General features: G+C 42.1%; 1 long non-coding RNA gene across 1 annotated transcript in view; it reads left to right on the top strand.

Annotated features, from left to right (window-relative positions):
* The first annotated feature begins 10,368 nt into the window (after positions 1–10,368).
* Positions 10,369–25,193, top strand: part of LOC146762594 (uncharacterized) — a 38,999-nt gene continuing 24,174 nt past the window's right edge. Inside the window, exon 1 of the long non-coding RNA XR_014946185.1 lies at positions 10,369–11,105. This is a non-coding gene — a long non-coding RNA (uncharacterized LOC146762594). The remainder of the gene's footprint in view (positions 11,106–25,193) is intronic.

Here is a 25,193-nt window from a genome sequence, read left to right as displayed (position 1 = left end):
GTGAGTTGCTATGCCTGGATGTAGACAGGCCTAAGAAAGTCTGACATTCCAACTCTATCAAAGGCAGAGGTGCCTCTCCTGTGCCAGTCCACCATGCAGACACTAGTGTATAGTTAACAAATTTATGAGAAACTGTAGAAACCTGGGATAGAAAGGCTGAAATTATTGACTTTAGGCTGGAGTACACCGCTGCTGCAGGCTGGGACATCACTGCTTGAGCTCATGTCCTTTCATATCTGCAAACTTATTCCTCAAGGTGCTGGAAAAATGCATGCTCTGAGAATGAAGATGCTGGAGATGTGGATGGCTCCTTCATTTGCTGGAGAGGTTCACATGATATCAGTAATGATTGTCTGCTGGGAAGAAGACAGAAAGAACAGTAAATGTAATTTTAGTTACAGCTCTGTGAGTGAGATCCTGCATTAAGTAGAGCCACAAATGGGAGCCTTCTTGAACTCAGCGACTTCACCACTATACCCAAAGCGTGGTAATATTCAAAGGATCATACCACAAGTAACTGGCTGCTACCTATGGGAGAAAAGTACCACAGAGAGGGCTTATTTTTAGTTTTGTTGTTGTATTTGGCTTGGTATAAGCTTCTTCGTTAAAGCCAAATTCTCTAGTCCAATGTGCCAGACTCTTAAACGTGTCTGCTCTTAACTGGAAAAGCATGACATTCTGCCATCCTTAAAAAAAATTTGGGTTTCCAAATCTTTGTGATGTTTGTGCATGTTAGGGCAGAGCTCCAAGCAGACCAGTCTGGTTTGAGCAGTTTACCATCATGTAGGATCAATTTGTAGGAGATTTCAGCTCTTAAGATTATGTTTAGCACTGAGTTGCCATGACACAATGACATGCCTTAGAGAGTTGACCATGGCAGTCCTACAGAAGTCAGTCTGGTCCATGCCTCTGTGTGGCACTGGCTTGTGTGCCTTTGCACCCATTGACCTGCTTACCTCTTTTCGGGATTTTTTGCCCTCTCATTCTTCAAACACAATAAATAGAATTGGAATTTTATGCATAACTTGTCTGGTCTTATCAAAAAAAATCACTTTTGTTGCACAGAGTATTTGCATTTGCCAACGTGCCTGCGAGGCAATGAAGAACAGGAGCTGTTATCCAGCGATGCTACGTGGTCTGAAATATATGCTTAAATACTCTGAATTAGGTTGGTTTCCTGACTAGCAAGGCAATGCATTTAGGTGTGTGCTTAAATTTAAATATGTTGTTAAGTCCTATTCATGCTAAAGAAATCTAAGCTTGTGCTTAAAGTTGAGAAGTTTATTGAATTGTGGCAAAACTGAGCGGCCTTTGTAGAATTAATTAATCTATCTGAACTACTTTTTATGTATGTGACCCAAAGAGAACTGTATGGCTTCTGTGTGATTTTTAAACATATCTTCCAGTTAAATCAAGGATCCAGACACAAATGGTAGTACACATTATATGGATTTATGACATTCCCTGGAGGATTCTGGGTCAATAAAGCAGTGAATGGATAGCAAAGAGACCTCTAAAGTGTTTGCTTGGAATTTGCAATGAATGAATGAATTACTGTTTGTTTTATGACTGGAAAACATCTTTCTATGGATGCTACAGATCAGGCTGACTGACAGATGTAACATGCTTTTGCTGTGCTTTGAATGATTCTATTTATTGTATATAAAGCAGAAGTAAAAAGAATAAAAGAGAAGAAGAATGTTGTTGTATACTATTAAAACAATCTGGAAAATAACACAGGTTCAATGCAAATGATTATTTAATATTCAATATAGTTATTTTTTTCCCGTAGTAACTCAGAGGCTTCCACTAGGACCAGTGTTCCACTGTTATCAGACACGTTGTACATGATGTGAGAAACTGGTAGCACACGTGAATCTTATCTAAATGCTTAGTTTACACACATTTAATTTGAAAGTCACCATGGGTTTTCTAACCAGCTAGAAGTTGTGAGCCTCATACAAAGCAGGATGTTTTATCTCCAGCTCCAGCTTGCATAGAAACACTGTGTATGGATACAACCAAAGGCAAGACCTAACAAGAAAAACAGAAAAGGAACAGGAGGGAAAACAAAAACAAAACAAACAAACAAACAAACAAAACATAATAAAGTTGTTATGAAGGGTATGAGGGAAAGGAGGAAACCTCAGGTCTGTTCCACACTTTCAGCCATGACAAAGGCCAGCGCTGTTACAGCATGTGTGGTCTTCAGTCTGCTTCACTGTCCATGCAGTGCGGGTCAGCTGGGCTGAGGGGATATAGCACTGCTTGCCTAAAAAGCCAGTAAGTTCTTTGGGTTAGTTTGATTTGGGGATTGTGGAGCATAAACAGCAGGACAGCCAAGTTGTTCCCTTACTTCTTGCACAACTGGAGGCAAGGAAATTGATGCTGCCCCCATGTCCCCTTGATCCCTCTCTTGCTGGAGGCAATGGGGATGTTCTTTGCTGTGCTTGGCTTGGCCATCCAGAAGTGCCCAAGGTTGAAGAGTGATGGATAAGAGACAAATTAGTTTTCTAGGGAGACTTTTGCTTTTCTGAGGTATGGCTTATGCTACCAACAAAGAAAGAGTATTTGATTCCAGCTTTGTATACAGTTCCTGGTCCTGTGGTGAACAGAGACTTCTTGCTGTGATTTGACGACTTGGCTTTCACTTCACTTTAAACTCTAAATTCCATACCAAATTTCTCTTGGAAAGATTTCAGTGGTGTATGGTGATTACTAAATACAAACAGCAGTATTAGTTACCTTGCAGCTGTCAAAAAGCAGCAGTTTGCTGAGCAGCAATCACGTTCAGCAACCACAAGATGCATTCAGGGAATTGGTGCTGTCAGTATTTGATATTAGCACTCAATGACATAACTATAATAATTAATACATAATGATAATGCAAGGGCTAATGAATTTAGTAATGCAAGTACTATTAATATTTTGCAAGCCTACCTAATCACTTGCACAGCACCCACAGTAGTGTGTTGGGGAGCGTTAAAGCAAATGCCTCCCCTCACTACAGGAAGATTTTGTCAACTTCGAAGAACTAAGAGGAGGGAAAATGTAGGTAAGAATAACAACAACAACAACAACAACAACAAATACAAGGAAAGAATTGGAGGGCCTGTGTTTCTGATTTATCAATGTATTATTATCAGCAGTGCCAGCAAATATGTTCTAGGTCATTGAACTCAGTGCAAAACATCCAACAAGACAGCTGAATTAAATGAAAATAGAGGTTCTCTACCTTGAGTTCATTGAGCACAGACATTCAGCAGCAATGGAAAGTCCATTAAATTTTAATTTACTAGTCATTAAAGCATGCCATTCATCTGTAATATTACATGGCAAGGAAGCCCAAGTACAGGAGTGTATGGCTTACTTTTCTTAATGGTCTTCTTATAAATTTCTGTCTGTGATTATGATCAGTTCTTTCTTATCATCCATGAAATTTATGAACCAATTTATTACATCAGCTGAGTGGAAATATCAGATAATGCAATGCAATAAAAAGTAGATACTGATTTTAAGAAATCAGTGTGTCCTCCATAGTCTCCTGTGCTAGGAAAGAGTAGCTAATTACTTCAGCAGCGTTAAAAACAACGGCGGTATAATGGCGTATGGAACCATTTAATCAAAATGGACACACAACACTCTTGTAATTATACGAAAAGGTCATGGAAATCATCAATTTAGATGAATACGATGTGAAGAATATGGCTTAAAACTTCCAGTAAAACTATCTCCTGGAGATTATTTGAACCACAAAAAAGTGGTTTGTATTTCCAGTTTAATAGCTGAGGGCACAATGCCATACTGTGTGTTTTGGCTTGCAAGATCTCAAAGCAGAACTTTCTTAATTGGAACTGCTCAGATACACAGCATGGAGGTTCATTTCAAGTAACATACCTGCTGCTGGAAAATATAACTGCCTACAATTTAATTATATAAAAGTTGTGCCCTTGCTTTTTGATTGGTTCTGTGAATTTCTCTGTGGAGCTGAAATACCAATTCATCTGTTTTAGCAGAAGCAAAGGAAAAATGAACTGCTTTCAATTTCCTTTTTAGTATGCAGTAATGGATAATTTCCAGCTCTGAAAAAAAGAAAGGACCCCAGCCCATACCTGGTGGTAACCTAGTTCCACCAGGTAATATAATCTGCTTTTCTTGCTGCAGCTGAGCAATGATTGACCTTGACATCTTGATTTTGGGCAAGACAATGGGGGCAGGAAGAAAATCTGCTCTTGGAAAGAGGGAGGTGCTTTGAAGAGAAAGGGAAATACACATTTATATGACTATGAGGGTAGGGTCAATTAAAGCCTAGACATGGGATAATTCTACATGGAACAAAAAGCCTGTCATTGCCTGGGCACTGGAGAAAGAAAATAGCACTGTTATAATTTGCCCAGCCTATTACTGTGATTCTTAGGTGAGCTGAGGATCCCATGAGGATGGCCTCATTAATGCAGCTGTGTTGCTTCTGGTAGCCATTTGGATCCAGCACTGGTATCTTTGCACGTGCTTTTCCTGTGCTCTGTGTGTACGTGCATGTGATTTTTTGGCCCATACTTAGGAGCTGAGGAAGATGTGGCTATTTCTTAACTGGATCTTTTAAAAGTAGGGTCTCTAGACCTCTGGGACTGCCAAGAAATACTTACTAACCTGGTGGCAAATGACCTGCCCTAGTTCTGATTCTCACATGTGCATTTTAGCCCAGTTACCAAGGATGCCCCTGGTACTAATTCTGCCACTTAGTGAGGAGAAAAAGGGTCCTGGAGCAACTGGGGGTTAGAATTCAGTAATCTCTAGAGATCCCTTCTAAGCCCTGCGATTCTGTGATTCTGTGATTTCTGGAGATCTGTGGGATTACCCCTTAGCATGTGGATGGGAAAAGAAATTCACAGTAGTAAAAAGAAAGCTTGACCAGCTCCTTCCCCACTGAACTTTAGTGAGCATGAATGGTTGTGGCAGGCTCTTCTTGTGCCCATGGAAGGCTCATGTTCACCAATACACTTAGGGCTATGCCTACACTGTCTAACAGCAAGAGGCAATACCTACCCCACAAGTACTGTGGGACAAAATGGGGGCCAGGTCTACCTGGGGTCTGTTTTGTGTTCCTACTATCCATGCCTGCGCAGTGTGGAGCTGCTGAGTGACTGTGTCTCAGCTAAGGCTCCTGGATCACCAAGCCAGGTGAGTCTACCTTCTGCTACTTGGGAACTGGAGCCCAGCAAGGCAGCCCTGCAGTGCTGTGACAGGCAAAAAACCACTGCACTGTTGACTGAGTTTGCCTACCTCAGTGTGCCAGAGCAGGGCTGTGGTGGGCAGGGACATTTTTGGATGTAGTGCAGCATCCTCAACCCCATCCCAGAGGTGTGCCAGGAGGAGGGTACATGACCACTTATCTGTTGTGCCTGCTCTCATCATGTGCTACTCTGCCAGTGAGCAGGGTATGCAATCAGCAATGGAGATGCTGACATAGCTGACAAGGAAATCATCTCTTGCTGATGCAGCTTTGTCTGCTGCTGTTTATTGTAAGAGGCTGCCAGTTTTAGAGGTTCCTGCTGCCTATTTACTATGGCTGTGTGAGCTGCCAAGTGCCATATGCCATCTCTCTTTGAAACAAGGCCCTCCTTGCCTCAGCACCATGAAGACGTGATGGAATGACTCTGCTGTGCTATTGTGCTGGGGGCCTGCCTAAAAAATGTGGAGAAGACAGACACCTGGATGTGACTTCCCACATCTCCTAGCCATTGCCCTGTCTGTGTGGGGTCTCAGGGTCCTCATGGCTGCCTGATACCTGTCAGGAGTTTTGAGTTGCACATTTCCAAAGCACAGTTCCTTCACTAAGCCAAACATCTGGTGCTGCTCATTACAGCACCTTTCGGTGTGCCAGGGCTCTCTAGCATGTGTCTTGGCATTCTTGCCTCCCTATAATGATGGTTCTGTTCCTTAGACTTCCCTTGGAACAGCTGCTGTAGGTCCGCCCCCAGAAGCAGCAATCTAGGCCACCCAGGAATGAGTTGACACCAGCAACATCTCCTGTTTTCTGCATCTCAGTTGAGTCACGAGTGACTTCTTTGAATCCCCCTGGCAGCCATGGGACTTCAGCATTGTGTGTTCTTCTGTTCTCTACAACTGACAGGGTGACTTTGAGCCACTCAGGTGAAAAAGTTGTCTGCAGCTGCTGAGAGGCCCGTTGAAGAAATAGAACAGTGAGGGAATGCATGCCATTCTTTGGTGTGTGGGGAAGGGATGGGGGGATGCAGAGCCTGCTGGGAGGGTGCTGGAGTCATTCGCAATTGTGCAAATCAATCTTGTCCATCTGATCCCATCCATCTACAAGAAATGGTTGATGGAAGCAGCATGCCCAGGCGCTGTTTCAGAGGAGCTTGAGTGGCAGCTTCAGCAGAGAGTCTGGGAGCATGCTAAAACCTAGGTGGTATGGGAAGTTGGAAATGCTTGTGGTCCTGATGTTTTCTAGCAGCACAGACGTGTACTGCAGCTGTAAGTATACCAACAAACAAGAGAGACCCAAAGTCCATGTTCAAGTGCTAGCCTGTGATTTGTTGCTGCATACTAACTGCTATCACACTCCCTGGTCATGTTTGTGCCTGTGCCAATTCCTGTTTTTCCAGAGCAACGTTTGGAGATAACGTATGTTAACAGTTTCTTTCCAGTCTTCCTGTAACCACTCTCATCAGGTGATGAGAACATGGAGGGGGAGAAGATTTAGCCATATGGATGTATCAGCTTACTGGGCCACTGGGCCAGAGATGTGCCATCATTTTTGTTTCCTTTATTAGTACAATTGTAGGCAGATGGAATCAGACCATTTCTTTAAATGTGTTCAGCAAAGAATGAATTAGTAATCTGCATGCAGGACTGAAAGCAATTGTCCCCCTCAAACAAACAAAAACTCCAAAGAAAAAGGACATAAATAAGGCTGCATAGTCAAGCTCTCAGAAATTGCCCACTGCTTGAGATGACATGCACATACAAGCTTCTTTCTAGCCTTTATTTGTAGCCTATGTGTGCCTGCATTATGACAGTCCTCAGTCACTGTCTGCATGATTTTTTTTTCTATTAGCTTCTGTTTCCTTCAGTGTACTGTCCTCTGCTTGATGTGTGATTCCAGGCTTAACTTGTTGCACAGTGTTCAAGTCCTGCTCAGCAGATATGACTATCAGCTTCCTCACTGCCTTTCCTGTAGCAGACATGAGTTGCCTGTGCATGGACTTTGCCAACAAGAGTAACTTTTAGGTCCTAGTGCCCTTGCTGAGAGGAGGAGGAAATAGAACATCCTATTTATTTTATTTTGTTTTGTTTTGTTTTATTGTATTCTTGCAGTCACATTTAGTAGTTTGTGCATTTCATCTCTAAGACCCTGAAAAATTTTATTTTACATTCTACTTAACTTTAACACCAACATCCAAGAACAGATGCCATTTGACTTTGATTGTTACGAATTTCAACATTGCAGCAAAGCAGACCATACAGCCTTAGGTCTGACATGCAGAAAATGAGGAATGCATGACTTTTTGTGATAAATTTTCAGACCTGACATCATTCAGGCACACTGTGGTGGAGGCAAGAGCAGAAGTCAGCTCCCCCAAGAAGGCAATCAGGGTTTTCTATTCCTCCAGTCCCTTGACTCATTGGCTTCATACTTTCCAGCCTCTACAGCAAAAAACACAGATGTACATCAGACTTCATGCTATTTTACCGCACAGTCTTGGTTTACTTCCAGTGCAGGTCTCCCCTGGTCAGTCTGCAAAGCACAGTTGCTATGGAAAAGATTGTGTGGTTACAGAATGAACACGCCTGATCTAAGTGGACCCTAACCTAAATCCAAACCTGGGTTTTCCTCGTTAGACCTGTCAATAAGGAGGTATACACATAGCCATCTTCCCCACCTCTTGGAAACTGAATATTGTGGACTGTAATTTCATGACCTTCAATGTGAAACTTGGACATCTCTTACATAATCAAAGATAAATTTTCTTAATTCCAACACTCACTGATTTCAGACTGCTTGAGAGTACAAAAAAGGATAATTTCTAGTCTTTTCTTGGGTAGCACTGAGGAGCAGGATCTCTGTGGACTGGAACCTTACTGATATTTCTGTGCTTTGAGATCGGGAATGGAGTTTCTAGAGCTGATGAAGAGAGCCCTGGGGTTATTGCAGTGTCTGTTAACAACACTAGGTAACAACCCCTAGCAGGACCAGCACATGACAAGAGGTAACATACACTGAAGCACACAGAGATATTTCTGTACAGCAAGGAAATAGGCTGAGGCTCTTCCAGGCAGCTGAAGGAAGTGGGGTCTTATGAGCCCTGAGTGTGCACCTCCAACCACCTCTGATGCCCTGTTCTCTGAACTCAGGAGTATCCAAAACTGTGCTTTGATAGTCCAAGCTAGTACAGGCACTCATGGGAACACAACTGGGTAAACTTGGAGCCTTGTGGTAAAAACATCCTCTAAATAGGAAGAATAAATACAGAGAGGCCCATTTCCCTTCACTCCTTGGTAAGCATTTTTCACTAGTTCTAAAAATAAAAATGCTTTGGAAGGCTACCTAAGCACTCCAGACTCAACAAATATTTTTATTATACAAAAATAAAGAAAACTTTCTGTGGTTTTCTTTCAGCTATCATTATCTACTTAACAGACACTAAGCTAAGCAAGAAAAGCATATTAAAAAAATCAGATTTATATTAGACATCTTGCATAAGGCAGAACAGACATTTTGTTTCCTTCAGTGACCTTAGAAATCCCTGTGCTCTGGTAATTGATGTTTTGGTGTATGCATCCACTGCTGGGAGGGAAGCTTATGGCTGAAAATAAGTTTTTCATGGTAACCTAAGAAAGGAAAATAGTGCCTCAGATTGTAACCACATAGGTAGCGTGGTAGTTGGCTGATGGGGCTAATTCTCCCACAATTAGGTATTATCAGCTGTGCCTGATATCCCATTGGCAAGTCAAATTAGACCTCACCAGGTCAGCTGCGGCTTCTGAAATACTGTTTGCCTCACTTTGACTGTGCCTGGTGGCAACAGCTTGCTGCTGGAATTTGTTTCTTAGCATTACAGAGCTCTTCAATTGTGTGCCCTAAAGCAACTGTGGCCAGACAAAGGCAATCTCTTTCACACAGAGCAGAATCCCAAGCCCTGTGAACTTAGCTCCCTCTGTTTGGCGTTACTGATCCGTTAGTCTAAATATGGTACATGGCAGTTTGATGGAAATCATTTCCAGTAAGAGAGGATGTTTCCTCAGCAGTTTTCAAGCTGGCTCTGACTCAGGCATTCTCAAGGGAGTCTATTTAACTGGTCATTAGGGAGACAGAAAAAAGGCATTGAGGAATTTCGTAACAAAGATGTGCATCCTGTATGAAAGACCTCCTGAGAATCCTCCTGGCCATTGGCTCTCTGCATGCTTGAGAGATTTTATTAATGCTGCTGAAAAAGTATTGCTGTAACTAATCTATTATTTGTGCATAATTTTAAAGATGCTGTATTGTACTTGTTCCAGCAATGTGATGAGCCACTGTGCTTGTAAAATGCTGTGCTCAAACAAACCATAATTAAATGTTTAAAGTCGATTAACACCCTATATTGCAACACACTAATCGATGGTGGAAGGGTTGCAGTTACTAAGGGAATAACAAGAAGAAACATCCAGAATTTCCTAAGCAAAGTCAGCTCAAAATCTAGGAGTGAATACATCAAGAGAATAACCTACTTAAGAAAGTTAAAGTTCTGAATCACTCTTACAAAAGCTGTAAGAAGAAATATTCATTTATAACAGTCCATGATTTACATTTGTTGTTGCTGCTGTTTTGTTTTGGTTTGGTTTGGTTTTTTTGGGGGGAGTATGTGTTTCAAGAGAAGTCTTTTCCAGACTAGCATTGGTTGAGTTATTAAAGCTTTGATCTTTTAAAATCCCTGAATTAGCAGATTTCTTTGGGTGTGATGGCTGGACACCCTGGCTTTGCTAAGATTACTAACATGTTTAAAACCGAATCCTTTTTTTAGAGTTTCATTGGACTGGATCTAGTAGCTGGCAGAAGGGATGGACAGCAGGAATTTTGGTTCTTATTCCAATCTTTCCAGGTTGTGGCTGTTCACAACCCCAAAATGCTTCTAGAATGGAAGAGAGCCCCTGCAGAGGGTCTCCCATGCAGCTGTGATGCCCCAAAGCCTGTTTTTCTCTCTGAAAGTAGAAACTCTGCCAAGTCCAAATGGCAGACAAGGTTTTTCCAGGTGAGTCACATAGAGGTGGTGGCAAAAGGATGTATTCCTGTTTTTGGATCTGTGACTTCAGCCCCCTGCACCCTACAATGATCTCTGGGCTTTGGCCCAGTTTTCTGTTGTTTTATGGTACACCATACAGCATCCACCACTCCATAGTCCAGATGTAATTATGCCCCTCAGAAGTGACAGGCTGATTTCTGTTTCCTCTGATTTCTATTATATCACTAAAAAGTGTTCATGCTTTCACATAAGTCTTGGGCAAAGTAGAGAGACAAGTCTGTTGGGTGAGTAACCCAACATGAGGGGGTCTTTTATTTCAGACTCTGACACTCATGCTAAGAAAATGCAGAATGACTCTCTTACTAACTCCTCTTTATGAGGTTAGTGCTTTAGGTGGGATTTTTTTCTGGTTGATTTGAAGACACATTGATTCTTATCATGAGAAGTAAGACTCTTTGTTGAGTGCTTACTTCCAAGCAAGACTGAATCACAACTATATGTTGTTTGCATAAATAAAGAAATGTTTTCATGAGTGGAATTATCTAAGTTTTAGATCAAATGCCTATGGAACTGGGAGTTTAATTGCTAGGCACGCTGACCTGATGCTATGTGTAAGGCTAGTGACACTGGGGGAGAAAGGCTTGGAAAAGGCTCAGAAAGTCATTGAGAGAAAACACACATGACAGTGGGAGATGGAAGTAGATGAAAAATAGATTTTGTATAAAAAATTCCTGCAGTGTTTAGACTGAAAAAAAATTGGATGTACAGTAATTGGTCAGCCCTTGGTCTTGCTAGTCAAGCTACTCTGAGGGAGAGCAAGTAGCAGTCCTTAAGAAGAAGCTCCAGACAGATTCACATCAGGTAAATATAACAATTTTCTCCACCCTTTAAATTTCATTTCATTGGATAGCTGGGCATTCCCTACAGGTCTGTATTCCAATACCTTATCTGTCTGTTGTTACTTTTTGTAGTTATCGCTATTACAATGCTGTGTACTTCTGTTATTAATCCAAACCTGTTAATGCATTTCTCCTCCATACAAAGCTCTTGACTTCAATGACTCCCTGTGGCCAGGAGATCCTTACCCTAACTGGATACAACAAAAAGGTTGACCTAGCTTGCTAAGACTCTGTTTTAACCTATTGAGTCTAGCCTTACAGATGCCTAGTTTTTTAGGCAATCTTATCCAGTTATTAGGTAAGAAATCTCTGTAGCAGAATTTAATATGTAAAAATTTAGCAAAACAAACTTGCTGGTACTTGTTTTGAAAAAAAATTCTGCAATGAAAGGCATGAATTACACATAATTATTGACCCTGCAGTGTAAATACTGATGATAGGAAGCTTTTAAAATCTATGTTATTAAACTGCCAGAGTGTTTATAGCTATAGAGACATCAGTGGTTTAGCAATTAAGTATATATTTATGAATTATCCTAAATAGATATTATTAATCTAAAAATATGAGTTTTAAGATAATTAAAAAAAAGAAAAACACAATATTTTTTAGATCCAGGACACTAAATTGCCTATGATCTGTTATAATCTTTAATTTAAAACTATATAAATATCCCCCACAGAACAGCTTCTCTTACAGCCTGTTCCAAAGATGTTTAGTGAGTGTAAAGTCTTTCCACTGACTTCAATCAGCTTTGAAAGGACACTCAATCTCCTGTCAGCTTTACCTGTTCATGATTAACTGCTCTGGCTCATCTGTACTATTCTTCTGGCCCTTACAGAGTAAAGAGTGGGGTTGAGCAGTGCGATGCCAAGAAAGTCTGTAGACTTTCTGTTATTTAACCAGATTACCCTGAAGACACTCAGCTCCTTTCTTTTTCTGTTTTTATAGGTGGTCACCGATGATGTACTGTGTGAGAGTTGAAGAAAATTTAGTTGTTTTTAAGCATACAGTTGCAGCTTGCTCTAGGCTGTAATGGAATCTTGCCCCTGCAGATCTTGCTGCAGGCTTCAGAAGTGCAGCAGGAACCAGTGTGGGAAGGCCTGCTGAACACAGGGCTTGACGAGATGGCAGTTCACAGTGCAGGCTGGGCCACAGAGAAATAAAGATTTGTGACAGGGAGACTGGGTTATTTTGACAGGTAGGAAATGGTACATGGCACCAAGGTGAAGGGAAAGGCATTTTTGCCCTTTTGGTATTGTGCAATGCTAGTTTCTTACCCAACTCTCTGTCTAAAATGTGATGATACATCAAGAATATGAAACCAAACACAATGATGAGGTCCCAGTGGGTATTTTGTCTCCATCCATAGGGAGCTTGATTTCCCAAATCGTCCTTGCAGAAGAGGTTGTGGTTCGCTATTCTAACTGGTTACCAAAGGCAATTAAGAGACTGGTCTGAGTTGTAGAGATGGGCTCAGGCTGAGTCAGAATCTGAGAGTTCGAAATTTGAAATAATTTTAAATAGGTCACCACTTACAAGACTTCTTCCTTACCACCTCAGCTCTCATGTTTGTACTGCTACAGCTATTTAGATATGTGGGACAGAGCATGAGGAGGTGAACACACGTGCAGAGAAACCAGGGGATGTTGATCCTGTGAATTGTGGCATTAAGTGATCTGAACTAAAATAAGAGCTGCTGTTCTGTTTGGGTTTAGGATTTGAGTAACCTTATCTGATATCATAATATTTACCTAATATTACCCCTACTCCCTCACTCCTTCACCTCCTACCTTTGGATTTCCACATGATAGTATAGCCCAGTGAATATTCTCATGTCTAATTTTCAGCCAGGTAAGTTCAGCTGGGAACTGGAAAGCTGCTTATCCCTGCTGCCAGGCCCTTTTGGGGACTTGCCCAACCATCTGCGATTTGTTGGCAGATCTTCTGCTGACATGCAAGAAGACTAGCCTGGCAAAAAGTCCAGCTATGTGTTTACCTTTGAACAGATGGTGGGACCTGACTTCTGATGAGCTCCTGTTGGCTTTAGTAGGTTCTGACCAGCTCTGGGTGCTGACTTTCAGATTAGTTGCCCCCAGTGCAGATCGAGGGTGCTCAAGATGGAGGATGAAAAAGAAAACTTGCAATGGTTGTGATCTTTGGTTCTAAGCCAAGCAAGTTTGGCTATCTCTGGAAGAGGGGAAGTTTGAATAAATTATCCAAGTCATTGCAGAGATTATTACTCCCTCTGGGTCTTCTCTGGGAAAGGTGATGATGGGAGAGCACGGGAAAGGAAGCAATTGAAGTCTGGTAGAGCAGAGGCTTGTGCCTAATATTGGGCTGTCCTGACAAAAACATCCCTGTGAAGTGTGTACAGTGAAAGCACCTAGCAACGTTTGTTTTTGTTGGCTGCACATCTATGGTCCTTAAATATAGCAGAATCTAGTGCCAGAATACAGAAGAAGGCATCTGAAGGTTTCTGAGGCTTTCTGATGGCTTTTCGCCCTGTTACTAACAAGGGGCTTTCTAGTGACAGAGTCAGACTGGTTCTGCAGAGTCAGAGAAAGGGGCAGAACTCAAGGTCTGACTATAACCCTAGTGCCTCTTGCAAGCTGCTCTCAACAATATTAGGTCAAAAAAGACCTGCATCCCTGTATAACACTGTGCAAAGCTTCTGCACTATACCTGACTTGTTAGGTTCCCCATCGTTTCAGTGAGGACCTAATTTAGATATTCAGTGTGGCTTTTATTCTGAACACTCTGAGTGCCAGGTTTTCTGTGGCTTGTGCAGGATGAAGCATGTGGGGTGAGTGGTCTCTCTGAATTTCCCCTTGGCTCTGTGACAGTGAAGCATGTGAGAAGGGATACCAGACACCTGCCCCCCACCACACCCAAGAAAGAAGACTGGCTCAGGGGAAGTAGTGAGTCTGGGGAAAAGACTGTCCTCTGCTGTCCTCTTCAGTGCATGTGCATGGACACCCATGTGCAGTTTCTTGCCTGGATGAGTCACGGGAGCGGAGCTCTCTGTGTGGGCATAGCTTTGGCAGTGTATCATGCTCCCCTCTATGCCTCACTCCATCCCTGGGTGGGTTCTGCACGTAGAGCCCAGACAGAGGAATTTCCTTCTTTACACAGTGGGTGTTAATCAACATTTTGGGAAATGCAATTACAGGTTGGCAAGCTGTGGAAACCTCTGGGTTTCCCACACTTGGTCACCGTGGTCATCATCTATGGCTCAGCTCTTTCATTAGCTGCCAGGTACACTTAACCTCTCACGGTGTCTGCATGAGACGGGGAATGTTTGCTGAATTACTAAGGTGCCAGGCCACAGACATACATGTATGCTTAGCACCAGGGTTTTCCTAAGAGAATTAGGAACACATTTTTTCTGGGAGCCAAATGATGGTATGTTTTTTTCTTTTTTTCTTTTTCTTCTTTTTCTTTTTTTTTTTTTTTTTTTTTTTTTTTTTTTTTTTTTTAAATAAAAAGAATGCCTGCCTTTTTTGTTACTAGCTTTCCAGCTGAGCGTTTTAGACTCCTGGCACTGCTGCTGTACTCTGGTGCATATTACTCAGCTTTTGTGCTGCCAGAATGAAATGTCAATGCAAGTAACTGTCAGCCTCCCAGGAGGTGAAATGGAGAGTACCGTTCCCCCCCCTCCTTAGGTAAGTGGTTTCAGGATACATCCCGGTCAGTTACGAGAAAAGTTATGGGATATATTGCCTGAGGTAGTGAGGAGGTTGACTTGCCAATGCACAATCCTCTTCCCAGTTCCCGAGAACACCCTGAATACTGTGGAAAAAATAAGGTTTTCCCATTATGTGTGCTTTCCTGAGTCATTTTGCTAAATTATATTCCCACTGCCATTTTTTTCCGCATTCCTACACGGCTATGCCCTGAGTACTATGTTGAGTGAAAAGCTCCGTTATCAAAAGTCATAATTCATCTACCAGCTCTCAGAGGTCACCACTTATTGGACATTTATATGCTGACCTTAAGGCCTTGCCTATACATAAAGGCTGTACTGCTCTAGACTTATTGGCATAATTGGAGTAAAACAATCTCTCCCTTTCCCCCACTCCTCCTTGGTGTGGATTCAATCACCCAACTGTAAAGATATTTATACAAGCCTAAGTTACAACTGAGAAAGCAGAATGTGTTTTATCACAACAAGACATTTTTATTTCACTGTAACTGCATCTTCACCAAGCCTGATGCTTACTTAATTAGGGCTAATTTTACGCAGAAGTAGTTGCCAGAATCAGCATACTGATATACAGGAGCAGATGCATACACAGAGCTACTGTATATGTCCTAAACACATCTTGATGCAGCACTCCCATCTGTGGCAGCACAGACCCAGCACTGTGTGAGAAGGAAGTCATATTGCTGACTGAAATACACAGGAACTGTGTAGACAAGGCTTATGGAGAAACACAACTTATTTTCTGCAGTTTCCTATCCTTCTGAGGCTTCTCTGTGTTGTGGTAAGGCAATCCTGACAGCAGCTACAAGCAGCAAGATGTGTAAATTTGGTCTAAGAGATAAAACACCAAAATTATTCACTGTTTAAATAGACAGTTCAAGAGAACAAGCTCATGAATTAGTGCTTCATGGTCTGAAATGCTTTTAGTGTTTCAATTCGTTTTGAAGGATTTGAGGAGAAAATGGCCCCTGTGTCTGGAAAGAAACCTCATACTGACCTCACCGAAGAAATCTGGATGCCTTCTTCCTGCTCTAAAGGAGCAAATAAGGATGAATATAGATGAAGTGGCCAGCAAAACTTCAAGCCAAGTCAGTTACAACATATCTGCAACCACAAGCCAATTAGACCTGCCCTGGGGGTTTAATACAGTGTGCGAGACAATGTCAGTATCTGAAAGTCTGCAGTGCTTTCTAGCCCATGTAAAACAAAACAAAACAAAACAAAACAGAAAACAATTAACTGAAAACTAGGTAAATAATAAATATGTTATGTAATATATTTTTGAACATGTAATATTCGTGCCATTTCTCCAGGGTACCTCAAATCCAGGATGAGACAAGACTGCATTCAAACTCCGCTGACAGTAAAGCACTTTTCAGAGGAACAGGAATGCTTGGCAGATCTTCTGAACTCAGAAGCTCCTCGGTTGTGAGCAGCTGTACCCTGCCCCACTGACTCAGTCAGTGCTGGTCCTGAGGTCTGAACCAACTGCCCCTACAAGTCAGTGCAGCCATAGGCCTGCTGTGCCAGCTTATTTATCAGCTGGGAAAGTCCCATATGACCCATAGCAAGGCAAGGCCTAGCATTGTCCCAGGTGCGCTTTGCTTTGTTTTTGTTTTCTTACTCCTGATGTGCTCCTCCATGAGGAGGATGGGTTGAGAAAATTTGGCCTTAATCAGACATTACAGTTGGCTGTGGAAGACGCTTCAACTCCACTCTGGTGGTACAAATGGATTTCAATGGAAGCCAATGATTTGTCTGGCAAAAGTAACTTTTAGCAAATTATTTTCCAAAAACAATATCAAAATCCAGGCTGAAGTAATAATCTTTTTTTTTCTTTTCTTCAGTTGTCTGTAAATGCAATGAGAATGTGCAGCCAGGAAGTGTAGCTTATTCTGTGTCTTGTGCCCTCAGTTCCTCATGCCCTGCAGTGTAGTAAATCAGTACAATCTTTAGACAAGATTAAAATTGCTGCTTGTTTTCCTCCTACAACCCACAGTCAGGGATAAGAATTTTTTTCTCTTCCCACACACCTTCCAAACCTGTTGGCATCACCCAACCATTAGTAAAATCAATCGACTTCTACCTTTGACTTCAGTAGAAGCCAGAATTCATCAGCATGCCTGGAAGTTTCATATTTTACACCAGTGCAGCAGACTGGAAATAAACCGAACCACAGGTAATATACTAAAGTTTCACACACGTCCTGCCCATGTCAGTCAACTTTCCCTCCTGTAAAAGCACACTGCAAAAAGAAATGATGAGATAGCTTGTACTCTGAGAGATCTTGCACAGGACAAATTACAAAGCATGAAGGGCAGCAGGCAGTGATGTATGGTGTTAGGAGAAGGAGAGCAGGCCTGGGAAGGCTGGAATCGGAGGGATGGTGGGGTGAGAGAACTATGGCTATGCCATGCACTTTTGTTTGTGTTACCTACTTACGGATAGGACCTGCTGCCTATCCAAATTGCAAGATTTTACTTTTCACAACAAACCTTGGGTTGTACAAGTGATTTCTTACACAGCACACTGAGCAACACCTAATCATTTTCCCTCACACAGGGAAGTTAATGATTGTTTAATGTGTCTGGAGCAATGATGGCCCACGTTTGGCTTGCAGGTCTCTGAGGCTATCCAGGAAGTTTAACTGTGCAGTATTCAGCAGCTGAGCTTTCCATTAAATTAATTTTGGCATCCTTTTTGTATTCCCATTTCTTTTCATGTCCAAGAATTCTTTGGAAAATAAACAGCATCCGATTTTGCAGATTAAAGCAAAACCTCACATTATTTCACATCAAACATTTTCTCATGGATGAATAGAAAGGGAAACCTCCTCTGGCCTCTGATAAAGAGAAGACATGTCCCAGGGTTGACATCCTATGTAGAAAGACATTTCCCTATGGAACTGCATGTTTCTGTCCAAAAAAAAAAAAAAAAAAAAAAAAAAAACCCAAAAAAAACCCGAACAAAACACAACCCCACACACAAAACAGCCCAACAAAACAAACAGTGAGCAGCAGCTCACTTCTTCCTGGGTGGCAGAAGGGGCCCAGCAGCAATTGTACACTGGCAGGAGAAAAAAGGCAGAGAAACCAGTGATGAGGTAATGAAGGTTTTCCATGCAGACCTCCTCAGACAGAGCACAGAGCTGTTGGTGGTGTCCGTCTCATCTTGGTGATCCCTCTCAGTCCCAGGTTACACGGGAGTGATTTAGGGCACTTTTACTGGGTCAAATTGCTATAACTGCAATTTGGACATCATATTCTTTTTTACTGTTATTTGAATTTCATCCTAAACAAATGAAATCAGATAACTGATCTGCACAAAATCAGAAGGTCTGAGGTACCTGAAATCCATGCTACCCACACAGGGGGATGAAAAAGCCTTAACCAAGTTTCTGTTTTCTATGCATGAATTTCTCTGATGCTCAGTGCCTTGGAGCTATGTTTTCATTCCAGTTGGACTTGTCACAGGGGAAACTATGGGCAGGGGTAGGACTGCTTTGGGATTCTTTGACTTTTTTTGTGTGTGCAAGTCCATTAGTCAGAAGCATTATTGGCAGTGTTTGTTATTCTCATTTTGAAATTTCACATTGAGTTTCGAAGATAACATAATGCAGAAAAATGCTTTTAATGATCAATCTACAAGAGAAGAAGAACTGCTCTTCAGGAGATCAGAGTGGATAATGTGAATGCTCTCAGTGCCTGGGGATGTAGACAAATTAGGGAGAGGCCAGATGAGAGCTGAAAGAACAATAAGAAATTTTAAAAATGTGGTATGTTAGGAAAGATTAAAGGAGGTTTGGGGCTTAGTCAGGGGCAAAGCTTTGTGACGGATATATAAAATCTGAATATTTAGGAGAATCTATAGGGTGGCAATCAATTTTCTTCAAGTCCATCTAGGGAAGTATAAATCTGCTCATACCTAAGCAACCTACAGGAAAGATGATATACCTTACTTACTAGCAAAATCTTGTGTTACTGATGTTTCTCTTTTTTAAAAAAGCAGGTTACTTAAGTGGTAGAGCAGCTTGTATATAAAAATCATGGAACTTCTCAAAACGTTTTCAAGACTCAGCAAAATAATTTTCTGCCAGAGATGCCTTGTTAAATTTAACCTTGCTTTAGTACAGGGGTTTGGACTAGATGAACATAAGCTGCATAAATATTGACAAAAAGCAGCTGATTGCTTCTCTGTTTTAACAACCCACTCTGTACAGAATGACCCAGGAACTACAGGAACCCAATACAACTGAAAACAGACACTTGCCTAAGAACAACAGGACCAAAAAGAGTGGTTTGATAGAGTTTTTAAAGGGAATTAGTAGTAGGTTGCCAGAAACTAGATTTTATGTCCTTTTCTTTTTTTATTTTTTTCCTCAAGAACAGGTTCTTGGGAGGACTACAGAGAAGTTTTTTGAGCAGTCAGGGATCAGGCCAGGAAAGCTAAAATCCAGATGAAATTAAATCTAGCCAGGGACAGAAAGGAGAACAAGGAGAAATTCTACAGGTATATCAGTAATAAAAGGAAGATCAGGGAAGATGTGGGTCTTTTCCAGAAGGAAACTAGGAACCTGGTCACAAAAGATAGGAAGAAAGCTGAGGTGCTCAATGACATTTTTACCTCCGTCTTCACTGGCAAGGGCTCTAGCCACACTACCCAAGCTGCAGAAAGCAAAAGTAAGAACCTGGAGAAGAAAGATCTGCCTGCTGTAAGTGAAGATCAGATTTGAGACCATCTAAAGAACCTGAAGAATCATGGGACCCAATGAGATCCATCCATCAACTGGCAGATGAAGCTGCCAAGCTGCTATCCATCATATTTAAAAGGTCATAGCAGTCTGATGAAGTTCCCACTGACTAGAAAGGGGTAAACATAACCTAAATTTTTGAGAAAGTAAAAAGAGGAGATCCAGGAAACTACAAGTCATTCAGTCTTACGTCTACACCTGGCAAGATCATGGAGCAGATCCTCCTGAAAATAAGGATGAGATGATTGACGGTAATCAACATAGCTTCACCAAGGTCAACTTGTGTTTGACAAACTTGGTGGTCTTTTATGATGGAGTTACAGTGTCAGTGGATAAAAGAAGAGCAAGTGATGTCATCGACCTGGACTTGTACAGAGCATTTGACACTGTCCCATGCAACACCTTGGTAACTAAATTGGAGAAAAATAAGATTTGATGGATGGGCCACTTTCTGAATAAGGAATTGGCTGGATGTTTGCATTCAGAGAGTTGTGGTCAACCGCTCAGTGTCCAGATGGAGACCTGTGATGGGATTGGTGCTGGGATTGGTGCTAGGACCAGATTTAACATCTTTGTAGGTGATGTGGACAGTGGAATTGAGTGCAGGTTTGCAGATGACAACAAGATGAGTGGTGCAGTTGATACACTACAGGGAAGGAATGCCATCCAGAAAGACCTGGACAGGCTTGAGAGATAGAGCCATGCCAACCTCCTGAAGTTCAACAAGGCCAAGTGTAAGGTCTTGCTCCTGGTTTTGGGGCAACTCCAAACACAAATACAGGATGAATGTAGAATGACTGGAGAGCAGTCCTGAGGAGAAGGATTTAGGGGTGTCTGTTGATGAAGGACTCAACATGATCTGGCAACGTGTGCTTGCAGCTCAGAAAACCAACCATATCCTAGGTTGCATCAAGAGGAGCATGGCCAGCAGGTCAATGGAGGTGATCCTGCAACTCTACTCTGCTCTTGTGAGACCCCATCTGGAGTACTGTATCCAGTTCTGGGGCCCTCAACACAAGAAGGATTTTGAACTGTTTAAGTAGGTCCAGAGTTGGGCCATGAAGATGATCAGAGGGCTGGAGCACCTCCCCTATGAAGACAGGCTGAGAGAGATAGGGCTCTTCAGCCTGCAGAAAAGAAGGCTCTGTGGGGACCTTATAATGTCCTTTCAGTACCTGAAGAGTCCCTACAGGAAAGCTGGGGAGGGACTTTTTTGTAAGGGCATGTAGCAACAGGATGAGAGGAAATAGCTTTAAACTGGAAGAGAGTATATTTATACTAAATATTAGGAAGAAATTATTTACTGTGAAGGTAAAGAGGCATTGGATCACATTGCCTAGAGAAGTTGTAGATGCCTCCTCCCTGGAGGCATTCAAGACCAGGCTGGATGGAGTTTTGAAGGATTGGAACTAAATGATCTTAAAAGTCCTTTCCAACCCAAGCCATTCTATTATTTTAATTCTAAGCAGCCGTGGAGGCCTTCATCAATTGAGTTATTGAACAAGATATAGTTTGCAAACTGGTCTGAGGATATCTCAGTTTCTCTTTCCTGGGATGTTCCCCTGTACTGGTGAAACAAGATGAATTTTTACCCCTCAGTAACAGCTAGATGAGCATCCTTCTCTGCAGACTTACTGTCCTTTGCCAAGATGTTTGATTTTGGTCCTTATGAATCATCAGAGCAGCATTCACATCCTCCTTGTTGATTCAGGGAACCTGGAAAGAGTCTAGGAAAAGAACAACATGTATAAGTAGTGACTTAGCAAACATGAAGCAAGGCAGAAAGACATGGAGCATTCATTGGGGTGGGTAAAAACAAGTTCCTGGTATAAGAGTTACCCCTAGGAAGCAGTTCATGCCAAATCTAGTAGGAGATCCAGGTGAGAATCAATGCATCTTTATCTCTGTGCTGGCAGATTCTCAGTGGATGCTGTCACTTCCCTTCTCCTGTGTAGTTCCTCAGGCCTTGGTGCAAACAGAAGTTACTCTTGCCCTAAGCCTGTGTTGTTGTGTGTGTTTCCAGTGCTTGGCTTAGCATGGAGGGTGAGGAAGTCCTCCCCCACAGCAACTCATGCTCATGGGGGCCTGTGGGAGCTGCCAGAGGATTTGGTATGAGGGAAATTCACTCCATTTTGTTGGCAGAAAAATATCTTTTTTTCTGAATAAAAATGTCCTTGAGAAAGAGTCTAATTTATAGTTAATAGCTGGAAGGTTTTGTGAGAACTTAGCGAGGGCAGAAAGCTCTGGAGTCTTATGGTCTGGGATATAATAAAGGAGGATGGTTTCCATGAATACTCTGGGGTATTATTTTGTGCTGTGCATGGTTTTTTTCTGAGCTTGGTCTCTTCCTACAGTACTCAGCATGTGCTGTACAGAAGCGAGACAAGACAAAGCTAACCACGTAGGTCATGACTCTGAGCATGTGGGAAGCCACTCTCCAAGTATAAAAGTTAAGGTAAATATCTGGTGTTGATAAAAACATTGTGCATACTTACTAACACTGTGCATACTTAAGGCCACCAGTGTTCCTTGGGTGCCCTTTGTTAGTGTAAATAAGCTTCATCTTGGTTTGTGGCAAACCTCAAATATTTGACTTCAGTCTCATCATGGTTGAGCAGGCAGTATACAGTTATTCATCTGTTCCTGTGCATGATTTTTAACACTGTAACTTATCACATTAAATTGCTCTTGACAATGAAACCCTAAGCTTTTCCAAAGAAAACAATAACAAAGGGCTAGAGGATCCTCCTCTTGTTCAGCTTAAAATTACTTTGTTAAATAACCAGGTGCTGTCCATTCTCACATTCCAACAAAAATGTTCACTCTCTCTATTGCATCAGCTTTATTATCTTGGTGACCCTGTGAAATCTGAAATCTACCAACACTGTGGGGGTGTCTGGGGTGTCTTTGCCCAGGCTAACAGGAAAAAGAGGTTGTATGTGAGTAAAGATACCTGTGTCATCCCACTGTTGGGGTAATGTGACTTCATATCTCTGCAAAGCCCAGTACAGCCTCTTGAAGTGTGTGTTCTCATCACCACCCTCCATCTTTTGGGAATACAGGGAAGAGCTAGAGTATGGGGGTAACTACACCTTTGGAAAGATCTGCCCAGTGCCAGATGGATCCCAAATTCTTTGTCCCCAAGTGCCTTGAATTGTGCAAAATAGGTGGCTGCACTGCTGGAAAATACTCAGTCAGACAAAGACAGGGATTCATTGTCTCTATTACTCATAGCAATAAGCACAAAGAAAAGAGAAGTTTTAGGACAGTTTCAGCCTGATCACTCCAGATTCAGAGTGCTCTTTGGGCAAACTCTTTTTCAGTGTTCATATTTGTAAGGTAGAGCAGTCTAGAAAAATATTTTGTGTATGTGGCATCCATGTCTGTGCTCCAGGAGACACGAAGAGCTTCATTCCCATAGAGGTTTTGGGACCTATCTGGCATTGCATTTGTATAAATTCCTAATTCCTCCCTTTTGATACTCATACAAAACCTGGAATTGTAGTCAGGAATTCCTGCTCAATAGGCCATTGAGTAGGACCTTGTGGGAATGCTTGGGTCCCAGTCCTTCTGCCCATTTGAGAGCCAAGCTTTGTCACTTCAGTGATGTGCCAGCTTCAGCTCCAAGGTGAAAGCTTCCTCTCTGGAAGCACCTCTTTTTGGCAGAAGATACTTAAATATGTATCATGTTTCAGAAAAAGTGAGTTGGTGGAGTATTATGATGATGAGAATTTCCAGTAGAATGTCTTAAACTAAACCGTTGTTCCACTGAGTGCAGTGATTCAGAGGACACTGTTTTAAAAGAGGCAGCAGTTGTTTCAGTAACATGAAACGACACCCTTTGACTGGACAGGGAGTTGCCAGTTTTGCTGATTTCCTACCATGTATTAATGTTTTTGGCAACATGCTTGTGATGAAGCTGAGCTTGTATTTCTGTGTGTAAAAGTTTCTTGTTTGTTCTTTGTTTGAAGCCACGCAGACATATCTTTCTGCCAGCATGGTCTTTGCTTCATTTCTAGCTCCCTATTTTCCTCTTCCCTGGCCACTTTCAGCAGTTTTTTCCCTGCTAGCAGTCACCCGTTCTTAAATCCCGTTGATCTGAACTGCCTGGGGGTGGTGGGGGCGGGTGGTGGGGTACAGTGGGGGCTGTTCCTGTCAGTGCTTGGCTGGGGCAGATTATTTCCGAGCTCTAGTTTCTCCCCACCCACGCGGACAGGACACACTGCTCTGGCTTGATTTCCCAGAATGAGCTTGGCCAGGAAAATGCAGAAGCCTTGTCTCTGGCTTCAGGTTTTGGCAAAGTCTCCTCTCAGGAGCACGTCGGTAGTGGTAGAACAGTGTAGTAAGAGAGGCTGGATGTTAACCCGAGAGAACAGCTGACACCAAGAGAGCATCTGTACTTTTCAAAGAGAGGAAAAAGACATGCTCTTCATTCAACTGGCTGAGGTTAAAATGCCAGGTCTGTCTTCTTCCTTGCTCTTCTGGCCTTATGTCGGGAATTATGTCCTTAACCATGCTCCAGCCAACTCCTGCTCCTTGTTTCCCAATGAGGATCTTGCAGCTGAGAGGGCTGAACAGCTGCAGCTCCTTTGGAAATGCTCTTCTCCCTTCCTTCTTGGCAGGTAGATGTGGTTCTTGTACTTTCTGAGGAATTAGTTGCAACAATGCTGAAAGTCAGAGAGTTACCAAGGATGACAAATTCTGATCATGCTGAATAGTTTGTCAAGGAAATAGTGAAGGCTGCAAGCTTCTCAGTGAACTCATACAACATACAGTGGTTGATCATGACCGTGACCCTTTGCTTCTGTGAGTGAAGCAGACAGTCCTCGTCTTGCTGTCACTATTAAACTTGATGGACCTGTGCTTACCTACAGAATCTGGAGACTGAGTCAGAGCACAGAGTGGTCCTTAATTTTAAGAAACAAAGTTTAGAGCTCTGTAAGATGCACTAAAATTGAAGTTTCTGAAGATGCTACAAATGTGCAGGCCTTGCCCCTCTAGAGGGATCAAGTTTGCTCTTCTGGGATGTGCTTAACTAACTGACTACATAGCAACATTGTCCTCAGCAGAGGTATGACTTACTAGAGAAGGCAAATTCCTAAAACAGGCAAGATAGAAAGGAATCTACAGGTAGACCTTGGATAGTATTTTGCCAGGTTGGAACTACCTATGGAGTTACCAGCACTCTCACATCTATACCCATGTGAAATTCAGAAATCTAGATCTGTAGGAGAAAATATAATGAAAATCTGGGGGTAGGGAGAGCAGCAATCAAACTCTTTCTAAATTTCAGGATGTTGTATTCAATTTGAAGAAAACAGTAATAAAATCTGAGCCACTGTAAGACCAAAAGTCAGTTTTGCCTAGGTCTTAATTGTGACTAATAGCAGTCACAAAAAAATAAACAACCCCAACAAGTATTCAGTGCACTGCCAACAAGTGTACATCCTTCCAGTTTTCAGCAATGTCTGTTTTAAAGAGATGCTACTTTGAAGTTCAGTTTGCAGAGTAGTATTGGGATGCTGTTGTTTAGCTTAGAGTGGAGCAAATAAGTAAATACCCTAATTTTAGCTCAGAAAAGTTGACATCATTAAGGC

This window comes from Coturnix japonica, chromosome 1 (assembly GCF_054131305.1).
Source record: "Coturnix japonica strain WE chromosome 1, WE-NBRP24, whole genome shotgun sequence".
Lineage (NCBI taxonomy): Eukaryota > Metazoa > Chordata > Aves > Galliformes > Phasianidae > Coturnix > Coturnix japonica.
The sequence above is the reverse complement of the archived record's forward strand: the minus strand, read 5'-3'. Positions and strand labels throughout refer to the sequence as shown.